We start from the raw sequence: 12,826 nt of genomic DNA on the forward strand, positions 1-12,826 counted from the left end.
GACGAGTCTGTAAAAAGGCGAGGGGGTAGTGTTATGGCTGTGGAAATTTGCAATACACCAGAAGTCTGCCAGTCCGCAACTATTTTGGTTTTAAATACAAATTGAGCGAGTTGTTCCTCAGCACGGCACAAATAAACTCAAGGCGGCAACTTTCATATGATCAGCCAGATTTATTGGGGACACATCGGGAACACGACACAATCAAAACATTCACGAACGTTATAATTAATCTATAACCTGCTCTTAACTCGGGAGCTACGGATTACGGGTTTCGAGGGAAACCCCAGCAAGATAAACCTTAAACAACATGCAGACAAGACAGAGAGTACTTGGTGATTCCTCATGGATGAGAGGAAAAGTCAAAGGCATGAATACAGCTCGTGAGAAGCCGATGTCAACGGATTCGAGTGCCCAAGCTCGCACACGCCGCGTGGCAAGATGGTGGTGTCGTCCTTTTGTCGCACCGCTCAGGCACCAGCCTCAGCGCGTTCAGCCCCTGTAAGGTCGACGGCACAAGAGCGCAAGATCCACGGTGTGCTCCAGCTGGCTTTTCACAATGTCCAGCAAACAAATCCAAGCCTGGCCTGCTCACCAGATTCGGCCAAATTGGAGTGTTGGGCTCCGCAGGCGGATCGAAGGGATGGAAAAACGTGTCGAGCCGTGCCGGGAGCAAAGACAGTCAGAGGCTCAGTGGTTGGATTCAGGATGCACCTGGGGAGGACCTGCACGCTGGGTCCCTCGCCGAGGAGGAACAGCCGTGAAGTCATTCATCAAGCAGATCGCAGACTCAACACCAGCAGCCTCTCATCCAGCAGAAGGCAGACTCTCACAGTCGTTTCTCATCCAGCAGAAGGCAGACTCAACAAAGCAGCCATTTCTTTTTACAGCCGATCGCAGACTGACACAGCGACTCGACATTCAGGCAGTTCCTTCCTTGCCTTCTTGGGGCGCGCACCTCTGGGCCCTCCGCCGGGGACCCTTGATTGGACCATCACTCGAGATTGCAGCTGCCCTCCACCAATCTGCTGCCGACACGTCTCGCCGACTGACACTCTCAGAGCGCTGGGCGGGGAATGGTTCGGAGGGGGGAAGGAAGAAGAAGCAAACCGCCTCTCGGCACACCACCACTGTATGAACAATGGACAGCCTGCTACACCTCCCGACACACATGTAATATCTAATTAACAAACAACATGGCTAAACATGCATTTAAGGGGGGGGGGATCTGGGCTAATCCTATATTTAATAACACGAAGGGCCATTTCCGCAACACTACCCCCACCTTTCTCCTGAGTCTCTCCTGAGCCTCCATCTGGGGCTGCCCACGGTAATGGCCCTGTCTAACGTACAGCACAGATCTCCAATTTACTCGAACTCACAACATGGGAAGCACTTAACTCCAAAAACCAAAGTGTCACAGTAAGATTGGCATGCCCCTATCCTAGTGTGTCGGATCACTAATCTAACAAACAAATTCACACTCTATGCACACTAATTAACATTCTTATTATGGATTTGAACGGCAGGGCATTCAATTTTACTTTTAACACCAATATTTGCATCGGAGCAGAACATTCAATGGTTCAAAGTTCTTTAATGTGTTCGCTTCTTCATGCCCCCTCCCGGCAGTATTGTCCATTCACCCCTGAGGGTTTGCTCACTTCGTTGCCTTATTGGCCTCTCACCAGTTGAGTTCAGTCGGCCCAGTGGCCTAATCTCACAGAGAGTTCTTCGGCACACCGAGCCCGCAAAATGGCATGAATCTTCGGCCACAACGGCCCACAAAATGGCATGAATCTTCGGCCGCAACCACCCACAAAAGCACTTTGGCCTCAATGGCCCACAAAAATGCTTCGGCCCATATGGCCCACAAAATGACTTCTCGGCCGCAGTGGCCTACTCACGAGCAGCAGCAGGCAACAAGCCCTGCATTGGACAGCAGGTGGCACAGCAATGGTGGCATGGTGATATTGATGGTAAGCAAATGCAGTTTGGAGGCGTTCTTGAGGATGCAAGTGGGTGTGATGACCTCTCAGACCAGGTGAGATGGAGTGTACCCTAAACCTTCCTTGCCTGACTTGCTTTGGCAGGACTTGTTTTGGTATGATCTTCTCAATAAGTTCTTTTTTATTTCTTTTTCTCTTTTTTTTCTTTCTTTACAGACAGGATGGTGTGTTTCTTACTCAAACGTTATCTTCGTGGGTGTGTGCTCATGACATACTGGTGGCCTCTCTGGCACTCGGAGAGGGTGACATAGCCTAGCCCTTGTTACCAAATTTTCCCATCAACACTACTCGTACCAGGTGTCACACTTGAATGGTGTGGAGGAGAGTCCATCGAACCTAACCATTTACTTTTGGCTCTAAACAATGAAACAAACCCTGCTATGGCTAGAATGATCCTAATGAACAAATTTTCCCGACCTGGCACACTGTTCCATTCTAATAAACCTGGGCAAGGCCCTTATTTGTCTTTTTCCATTTGGTGGTGCCAGGCATAACTCGCTGACTGGGGAGTGTGACTACCACTAGGCCTCTTTGCCTGCTTCCAATCGGGGGTGGAGGACACCCAGCGACCTCGGGGTTCACCTGAGCGTGCTTCTGGCGCTCCTAACTAAGGGGTGGCTCTCTCGCCCCCATACTGTGCTCTCCTAGCACCCATACTGTGCTCTCCTAGCTCTCATACTGTGCTCTCCTCGCACTCATACTGTGCTCTCCTGGCACCTCTGACAGCCTTCACCTGCCAGGAGCCCCCAAAGCCCTGGTGCCCTATTTCCGGACTCACCAACTTCCAATACCATGTCACACTCCCAGCCAGTACCCCCATACCTTGGCCTGCACCTACCCCTCGCAGTCCACCTGCACAATGTAACAGCAGCCAGAATCCATGTCAAATCCTCTAAGCCCCCCTAACCTATACTAACTTGGTTAGGAGACTCCCATCAACAGGGTACGTTGTTCGCACTAACTCTCCTCATTCGCACAATCATGCCATTCACCCCAAACACCTGTCATTCATTCCACAGTGCCACACACCCAGTCCACAATACCATCCAACCCCTTTCACTTTTATGGGAAAACAAAAACACACCAGCCCCTCGGATCCCACTTGGTCATCAAATTTAACTGATACACTTTTTTTTTAATCAAACCCCAATCAATTTGTCAGTTCGTCCGTTATCCACTGGCCTCCTCCATACTGCCCTAATGGTTTATTTCCAACAATTTAAACAAAACATCAAAATCTCTTCACCAGCCCCATGGAACCTCTGCATGGTTCGAACCAGGCATTTCAGTCTTTCCTCAAACAAGCCACTCTTTGTCGTCCACTTGCTTCAGGTGTATTTAACACTCTGCCTGTAATGTCTCCACCATTTTTTCAATAATCACCCAAATCCACTCGTGCCATTCTTATGCCTTCTGTCAGTCTCAATTTGCAATCACTCTCCATATAATTTTCAATCAAAATGTTTACATCCCAATATGGCCTGCTTCGTTGGCTCATTGGAAGGGGAGTGAAGGAACGAATCCCTCATTACCCATTACATGACCCCGCCGCCTTTCCGCCACGGCTCAAAGGGGTCACGTCTCAATTGGGGTTGTGGTCTACCCCCTCCTCTTCTCCAGGGTTCGCGGAAGTCAGGTAAACCCCAATCGGGGGAGCGGCCTCCCCCTCTTCTCTCTAACTCCCTGAAGACAGATAAACCCCACTCAGCTAGCCGAACCCCTCGTGTCCTCAGAGAGGTTTGAAGACCAAGTGACACACGGCGGTGTCGCTGCCGGCCCCTTCCTGTTCTGAAATGGGTACGGGGAGTATGTGACACATGCCAGTGACGCTTGCTACTCATCTGCGCTCTACCCCAAAATCCCTGTGAGGCAAAGAGAGAAACCAAAATCCAATTTCTAAAGCCTGCTCCTGGATGCAGCACCTCCAACTCTGCAAGAACCCATGCGGAGCTGTCCATTATGGTTTCCGTCCCCTGGCTCAAGTTCTGTCCTGGTGGCATTTCTATTTCCCCTTGCACCTCTAACCTATTTCCTACGTCACCACTCATTCCACGCTCAGGACTCCCACACACAGCAGGCTCCACCCATTCCATAGTTATGTGTTCACATTCCATACATTCAACCTTGCCTGCGTACTGCCTAACTGCCTCGCATTCCAGGGTTACATTCCCGACCGCCACGTGAGAACCCACACACGTTTTGGCCTTGGCAGCACACACTGGTGCTGTAGCCTGGAGTGTGGGCTCGCAGCATTCATTCACAGGCATTCCACAAGCACATTCAGGGGTCACGCATACGTGCACCCCATCGGACAGAGTCTCTTCATTAACATAAAATTCAATTCCTACCTTAAGCTCATCATCCGCACCATGTATGCATGTGCCCACGTACCTGCTTCGTTCCAGAGTCACCTCGGTCCGGTCGCTTCTCTCCAGCAGGTTGCTCATCATCGATTTTCCACACTCCTCTGGGGCTGTCAGCTCCACATGCTGGACCTGCTCAAAATGTGTTTCATTCGTCAACAACCCCGTATGCTCCCTCAATGTCTCCATCACCAGGGTTTGCTCTAATTGTGGTGTCATCCGACGAGTGATGTCAATAAAGTCCCGCACCACTAACATTCCTCCCTGTGGTGATGTCACACATACCATATTATTGTGCTGTCCTACTTCCTGGCTCCATTTTCTTTTCCATTTGAGTCGTTCTTCCTCTCCGAGCCTTTTTAGTTCGTTATCTTTCTGGAGTTTTTCCATCTCCGCGTACTCCAACTTTGCTCTCTCCTTTAGTTGGTCAATTTCAAATTCATATTTTTTGTTTCCTATCCCACTGTCTCTCATGTTCCTCATTCTCCAATCTCGTCATTTCTCTCAATTGGTTGATTTCCCTTTCCTGCTTCATTCCTTGTTCTTTCACAACTCTTTCTTCCATCTCATTCTTTAATCTTGCTTTGGCTTCTAACTGTTCGATCTGCACAGTGTAGTTCCTTAACGTTTCATTCTCCGTTCTCTCTCTTTCCTCACTTAACATTCTCAGCTCGTTTTGTAATTCCCTCTCTTTGTTTTGGTGTTTCTGTAACTCGGAAGCATTTTTCCCTATTTCCTTTCTCATCTTCACACCTCTTTTGCATGCTTCCCCCCCTCATGTCGTCCATTCTCTTACCGTATTCCTTTAGTTGTTCCAGATATTTCTCTCCTCTTTTGCATGCTTCCTCCCTCATGTCGTCCATTCTCGTACCGTATTCCTTTAGTTGTTCCAGATATTTCTCTCCTCTTTTTATCTTCTGTTCTTGGCTTTCTCTTATCTGATTGCCTGCTTACCTCTTTCTTCAGTTGTTTCAATTCCAAATCGTGTTCCCGTTTTTCCTTTTCCAGCTTTATTTTCCATTCTTTTTCCAAGTTCTCCCGATCCTGGGAGTTATTCATTTGCTCCTCCTCTATTCCCTTGTTCAGTTTGCTCTTCTCATGTTCCGACAACTCATGGGTAAACCACTCTACTTTAATCATTTCTCCATGTAGTACCTCGACTGTGTTGGCTAAGTCCTTTTCCAGCCCCCGAATTCATTCCTGTGCATCGGCCAATTGTTGTGATTCCTTGTGTACATCATTTTCCTGAACTTCGTCTGCGTGCCGTTGTGCCTCGTCCAATTTAATTTGTAACTCCTCTATATAATTCTCCTCACACCTCACCTGTTCCAAGGCATCCCCCAATCGTGCCTGAAGCTCGTTAATGTACGCGTAGTCCTGCTTCGTTTGCCATGGCCCATGCCGTGACCACGTGGTTTGAAACTGTGGGCGGGAGCCTTTTCTTCATGCTGTGCGGTTCGTTACGCTATTCATAGTAACCCTCTCTCGCTTCGTGTCGCGCCGAGATGGAGCCGCGCCGCCATTTTGTGACTCCAACTTTCTTCATAATTTTAAAGTTTTACACCCAATCTGCTCAAAATAAAATCAAAGCAAATTAGGAATTTCCGAGCGACATTTATTTATTTATTTTTTCCCCCGCACCTCTCGTAACCAATGTTTGAGGTGCGAACGACACCAGATGTTGTTGAATCGGTGTCCTGCAAATTTATGGACGTGGAGGGATTCTCATCCCACTCCTGACACCAGTATGATGGATCCGGCAGTGGGGGGCTTCGCACCCTACTCTTGACAGCCAAATGTTGAAGATTCGATGTCACGTATCAGCACCTCCGTCTCAGGGGTTATAACGCCGGCTGGTTCGGCACAGGTCTCGGGTTACGTGCCTCAGATCACGATACCAAAATACACCTGTGCCTTGCCACTTGGGGAAATAGACCGCGGTTACAGACTGGGTTTGTCAGAGACCAAGCGAAGTCTGCCAGTCCGTAACCATTTTGGTTTTAAATACAAATCAAGCGAATTGCTCCTCAGCACGGCACGACGAAACTCAAGGCGGCAACTTTCATATGAATCAGCCAGATTTATTGGGGACACATCAGGGAACAGGACACAAGCAAAACATTCACGAACGTTATAATTAATCTATAACCCGCTCTTAACTAGGGAGCTTCGGGTTTCGAAGGGAACCCTAGCGAGATAAACCTTAAACAACATGCAGACAAGACACAGAGTACTTGGTGATGCCTCATGGACGAGAGGAAAAGTGTCAAAGGCACGAATGCAGCTCGTGAAAAGCCGATGTCAACGGATTCGTGTGCCCAAGCTCGCACACGCCGCGTGGCAAGATGGCGGTGTCGTCCTTTTGTCGCACCGCTCAGGCACCAGCCTCAGCGCGTTCAGCCCCCGTAAGATCGACGGCACAAGAGCGGAAGATCCACGGTGTGCTCCAGCCGGCTTTTCACAAGGTCCAGCATACAAATCCAGGCCTGTCCTGCTCACCAGATTAGGCCAAATCGGGGTGTTGGGTTCCGCAGGCGGATTGACGGGATGGAAAAACGTGTCGAGCCGTGCTGGGAGCAAAGACAGTCAGAGGCTCCGTGGTTGGATTCAGGATGAACCTGGGGCGACCTGCACGCTGGTTCCATCGCCGAGGAGGAGCAGCCGTCAAGTCATTCCTCATCAAGCAGATCGCAGACTCGACACCAGCAGCCTCTCATCCAGCAGAAGGCAGACTCTCACAGTTGTTTCTCATCCACCAGAAGGCAGACTCTCGCAGTCGTTTCTCATCCACCAGAAGGCAGAGTCTCACAGTCGTTTCGCATCCAGCAGAAGGCAGACTCGACAAACAGCCGTTTCTTTTTACAGCCGATCGCAGACTGACACAGCCGTCCCTTATACAGCAGATCACGACTCGACACTCAGGCAGTTCCTTCCTTGCCTTCTTGGGGCACGCACCTCTGGGCCCTCCCCCAGGGACCCGTGATTGGTCCATTGCTCGAGATTGCAGCTGCCCTCCACCAATCGGCTGCCGACACGTCTCGCCGACTGACACTCTCAGAGCGCTGGGCGGGGAATGGTACGGAGGGGGGAAGGAAGAATAAGCAAACCGCCTCTCGGCACACCACCACTGTATGAACAATGGACAGCCTGCTATACCTCCCGACATGCATGTAATGTACATTTACCAAACAACCTGGCTGAACATGCATTTAAGGGGGGATCTGGGCTAATCCTGTATTTAATAACACATTAAGGGCCATTTCCACAACAGTATTTCTTGTCATTATATTAATCTGTGATATATTTCTAATACATAAATGACAGCAAGAAGGTTTCAAGAAAATTATCATTTCTTTGTCCAAGCATACCTTCAAGAAAAGGGTATTCGGTATTTTAATAAATATGTTCTACGACATAAGAATGAGGTATTTTCAAGAAAATATTGGCTTTATACTGATGTTAATAAACCAACAACTTTGGATTTAAGTAAAATGTTAAATAATGAAAAATATTTAAAGTTAAGAAAACGCAAGGCTCTTTTCGAAGTTCAGAAGAAATTTTATTGGTTTCCTTTTGTAAAAAAAAATATTTTGGATCCAGGAATAACAAGAAATCCTGATGAATATATGTATTATATTCCATGGGGTGAAAGTGATTCAACGATGGTAAGGGATGAGGAAGGAGTTGAAGAAACTGAGACAAAGGTGGAGAGGGGGAAGAGAGAGAAGGAGGAGAGGGAGAAGAGAGCGAATGAGGAAAGAGAGGAGGAGAGGGAGAGGGAGGAAAGAGAGAATAAATAAATAAACCAGTGAGATTAGAAAAAGATTGGGGGTATTACAGAAAATAAATGAATCTCAACGCACTGAGGAGGAAAACAAAGAATTGACAAGCCTATAAGAAATATTTGCGTCGACTATTAACATCGGTTTCAGGGAGAAGATATAAACGAGAAAGTGGAGATAAAGAAGAGAAGGAAGGAAAAGATTATATTATTGATGATGTTGGTGTGATTGACTTTGATTAAAGTTTTACATTTTTTTCTTAAACAAATGGAGGAGAGAGTGAAGACATTTCTGAGGATTCTTTATGTTTTAAAAATTAAGATTCAAATGTGCATGTTGGAAACTAAAAAGGTTTTCGCACTCTAGAAATTTTTCTCATAAATAAATGAGTTATTGTCTAAAATGTAAAAAGAAAAGCAAGAGTAAAAATATCTCGTATGTTAAAAGTAAAAATAATAGGGTTATACAAAAAGGTACATGTTCGGTGTGTTGCTCAAAAAAGAGTGAATTCCCAAAGCACAAACGTGGGGGAGATATACAAAAGTTTTTATCAGGAAGTAAATTTACAACTACTGGAATACCAGGGGAATTACATCTACCAGGGTATTCTTTCTGTGGTCCAGGAACAAACTTGAATAAAAGATTAGATGAGGCTGACAATCCTAAACCGTGGAGCAAACCTATCAATCGGGTTGATGAAGTGTGCATGAGGCACGATATTATATGGAAATATCACAATGTTGGAAGAAAAACATGAAGCCGATAGAGAAATGTTGTATAATTTCTCTCTGATACAAAATCCAACCTTGAGAGAAAAAGTTGATAGGTTCATCGTGAAGAAGATGATCAGTGCTAAATTGAAACTTGGGCTTGGAAATTCAAAAAAGTTATAGGCTCTAATGATGTCATTAAGATTGAAGAACAATTAGCTAATGAATTACATAAACCAATAATCACAAAGCTTCATAGAAGGAAGGTTTATTCCAAGGAAGTTGAATATATCTGGTCCGCTGATTTAATTGAACTCAATAATGATAAGGGGTACAAGTATGCTTTAACCGTTATTGATTTGAGGAGTCGATATGCGTGGTTCGTCCCTTTGAAAAACAAAACCGGGAATACACTCATGTTAGCCTTCCAACAGATATTTAATAAAAGTAAGCGAAAACCGAAAAAATTGTGGACTGATGAGGGTGCAGAGTTCTCCAACAAAACATTTGTGAATTTTCTTTAAAATAACAACATTATATCATATAGCACCTTTAATGAAGGAAAAGCAGTTGTTATTGAGCGATTCAATCTCACTCTAAAAAAGAGACTATATAAAAAATTCACCCAACTCGGTTCTCAACAATGGTTATCTTTAATTCAGGATATTGTAGATAAGTATAATGATACGATTCACACCTCAACGAATACCAAACCATCAGAAACATTTACAAAATTAAACTATGAAAAAGAGATTAATGTCAGAAAGCCTAAGTTCAAAGTTGGTGATATAGTAAGAATATATAGGTGGAAATCTCATTTTGAAAAAGGTTATACTAAGCGATGGACAAATGAACTTTTAAAAATCATTGATGTAATAGATATAGTTCCTTGGACTTATAAGATATATGATTTAGAAGGGGAAGAGATTTTCGGTTCATTTTATTCACAGGAATTACAAAAGAAAAAGATAAATAAAAAAAACCCCTTCGACATTCAAATTATGTGATTTAAAGGGGGAAGAGATTTTAGGTTCATTTTATTCACAGGAATTACAAAAGACAAGGATAAATTGAAATTTTGTTTTTGACTGCACCCCTTTTTTACTCCGCCCCTTTTTGATGCCACCCACACAAGCCCCACCCACACAAACCCCACCCACAAAAGCCCCACTCACAAAAGCCACATCCACACAAGCCCCACCCACATAAGCCACATCCACATAAGCCACATCCACATCCATCATATCCACATAATTAGTGATTAGTTAATTAGTTCCCCGCACACATGTTTATTTAATTTTAAAAAGATTGCCCCACCTACCCACACAAGCCCCTCCACACAAAGCCCCCCCCCTGCACCCCCACCTTTGAACCACCACCCCCCTCATCCCACCCCCACCCTTCCCCACACACACGGGGAGGGGGTGGGATAAGGGGGGTGGTGGGTCATTGGGGGAGCGCACTGACCCCCCTCCCCCTCCTTTGCACTTCCTTTAATTTTTTTTATAATTAAGAATTAAATAATTGAAAGCAAAGCAAATATAATTCATCAAGATTGAAAATATTAAAAAAATTTCTTTGGGTAAATATTCAGTTGCGAGAATGAACAATCTTTCCCAGCAGTTTGCTTCAGATGTCTTGTGATTTTGAAACTCGATCAACATATTCTGTTCAAAACAAAGAGTGAAGAACAATTAGGGTATATAAAGATGATTATATTATGATATTAATAAAATAATAAATTAAACATTTACCTCCAGAAGATCGAGTTTTGTGTCCATTTCATCCAGATGAGCATTTGAACTGGAACAAGTTGGAAATAAATCATCACCCCGTAGAATTTCAACATCTTTCCATTCAAGGTTGCGAAATTCATTCGCTTCACCACCCATGTATGATTCAGTTTTAATGCTGAAAATAAAAAGCAAGTAGTCAAAAATTACCACCAAGTTGTGTTATTGCTTTTAAATTAATTACCACCATGTCAAATAAAAGGTTGTGTATAAGGAGAACAAAAAAAGACAGACGGAGACAGAGACAGATATAGAGAGACAGAAAGACAGACAGAGACAAACAGAGAGAGACAGATCGACAGAGACAGAGAGACAGAAAGACAGACAGATAGAGAGAGACAGAGACAAACAGAGGGACAGACAGAGAGAGATAGATAGACACACACGTACGCGCGCGCGCGCGCGCGCGCGCGCACACACACACACACACACACACACACACACACACACACACACACACACACACACACACACACACACACACACACACACACAGACAGTGACAATTCCTCACCTTGAACTTGGGATCAAAGGACGTCAGAGAATTTCTTGCCATCCAAGAAAAATATTCATTTCTTTCCGAAACGAATAAATGTCTTCAAGAAAGTCATTCATTTTTATCCACTCGTCATGTAATTCAAATAATTCATTTTCAACATCAGCTATCAACGATGTTGTGATTGGGGAGAACCTGTTGGAAAAAAGTCACACAATTATTGGTTGTATTGTGATTTAATTCTGTTTTAAACAACAAATAATGAATTGGGTTGAGATCTCACCTGTCATCTTGTGAAAACGATTGATCTGCAAGGTTGTAGTAAGAATCTGAACGCTCCATTTTCGTAATAAAACATGAATGGCACACTTGTTGGTTTAAATAAGCAACTTGATGACGTAATGGGAGGTTTCACAACAATGGTTTTTTCAGGGTGTGTTTTCACATGGGAAATGACCGGAATTTTTTGGCTTGGTTCGGGTGAGGAAGCTTAGTTGACTCCAAAATGACTCATTTTAACACAAAAATGAACCATCTTGCTTTGAATGATTTTTGATAAAACCTACGTTTAAAAGCTGTTTTTAGCTAAACTTTGTTCTGTTAGTGTTCTGATTATTTAAAATATAACCACGAGAGACAAGGGCACAGAATACTTCCTTATTTTCACGGCACGACTGTGTTCTTAAAACACTTCCCCATTTTACAAAACTCACCCTAACAGCCTCTTCTTTCGTGCTTGAAGAGATAAAGTGAATATAATAGAAAAATTAACTTATTCCCTGAAGTAGAACATGGACAAATATTCATTGGTTCGCTCTTTGAGTGGAATGAAAATATAAAAGGAAAGAAGTGCTTTAATCAGTAAGTCTCAATTTAACACTTGCTTGTCTGGGAGGGGGAGGAACTCAGTCGCAATTTTACATTTGCTTGTATGGGAGGGGGAGGAAATCAGTCTCAATTTTACATTTGCTTGTATGGGGGGGGGGGGGAAGAAATCGGTCTCCTATTTTGGGCTTTTGGGGCTTGAGTCTGTCTCAATTTTACATTTGCTTGTATGAGGGGGAGGAAATCAGTCTCCAATTTTGGGCTTTTGGGGCTTAAGTTCGAAAGTTTTTCCCTTTTCCCCCATTCATTTGAATGGCTGCCTCAGAAGCCCCATTTATCCTCTACTCCGGGGCCCAATGAGAGCACCCGATTCGGGTGATGACAGATCGCTTCGGGGCGGCACCCTGCCCTGCACCGCAGGGCCTATAAATGACGGATTGCGAAGCCATCCGGAGTCGTGGTCATCCACGTCTTCCTTGCCTGGCTTTAGATCGGTTTCTGCATAAACCTGCTTCATGCCGTATTCTTCTTCACGCACTCTTCACTGGCTCCACCCACCCACCTGACTCTGCCTGCAGTTGCTCCTCCACCCACTCGCTCTTGATTCCAACTCCACCCACTCGCCGCTGGCTCTACCTAAAGTCCCTCCTCACGCTTGACAGTCGCCCCCATTCTCTGGATCAGCGCAGACGCTTTGCCGCACCGTAGCCAAGCAGGAGACGACGTGTCAACTCTCAAGGAGGGATCGTTCCATGGAGCGTCCCCCGAAAACATACTGGGTGGCGCTGTCGGTCAATCGTGCAAGGTATTACGAGACCGTTAGCCTCATCTCCTCTCCTTTTTGCTCATTA

At 45.1% G+C, this 12,826-nt stretch overlaps 1 protein-coding gene and 1 pseudogene across 11 annotated transcripts in view; one reads left to right on the forward strand and one right to left on the reverse strand.

The window, feature by feature from the left end:
* LOC147033197 (nuclear receptor subfamily 2 group C member 2-like) overlaps positions 1–12,826 on the forward strand; it is a 141,618-nt gene that overhangs the window by 100,933 nt on the left and 27,859 nt on the right. The window lies entirely within an intron of this gene.
* LOC147033198 (uncharacterized) lies at positions 3,318–5,911 on the reverse strand (annotated as a pseudogene).

Source organism: Eptatretus burgeri, chromosome 2 (genome assembly GCF_056783735.1).
Source record: "Eptatretus burgeri isolate ZD-2024b chromosome 2, Ebu_testis_v1, whole genome shotgun sequence".
Classification (NCBI taxonomy): domain Eukaryota; kingdom Metazoa; phylum Chordata; class Myxini; order Myxiniformes; family Myxinidae; genus Eptatretus; species Eptatretus burgeri.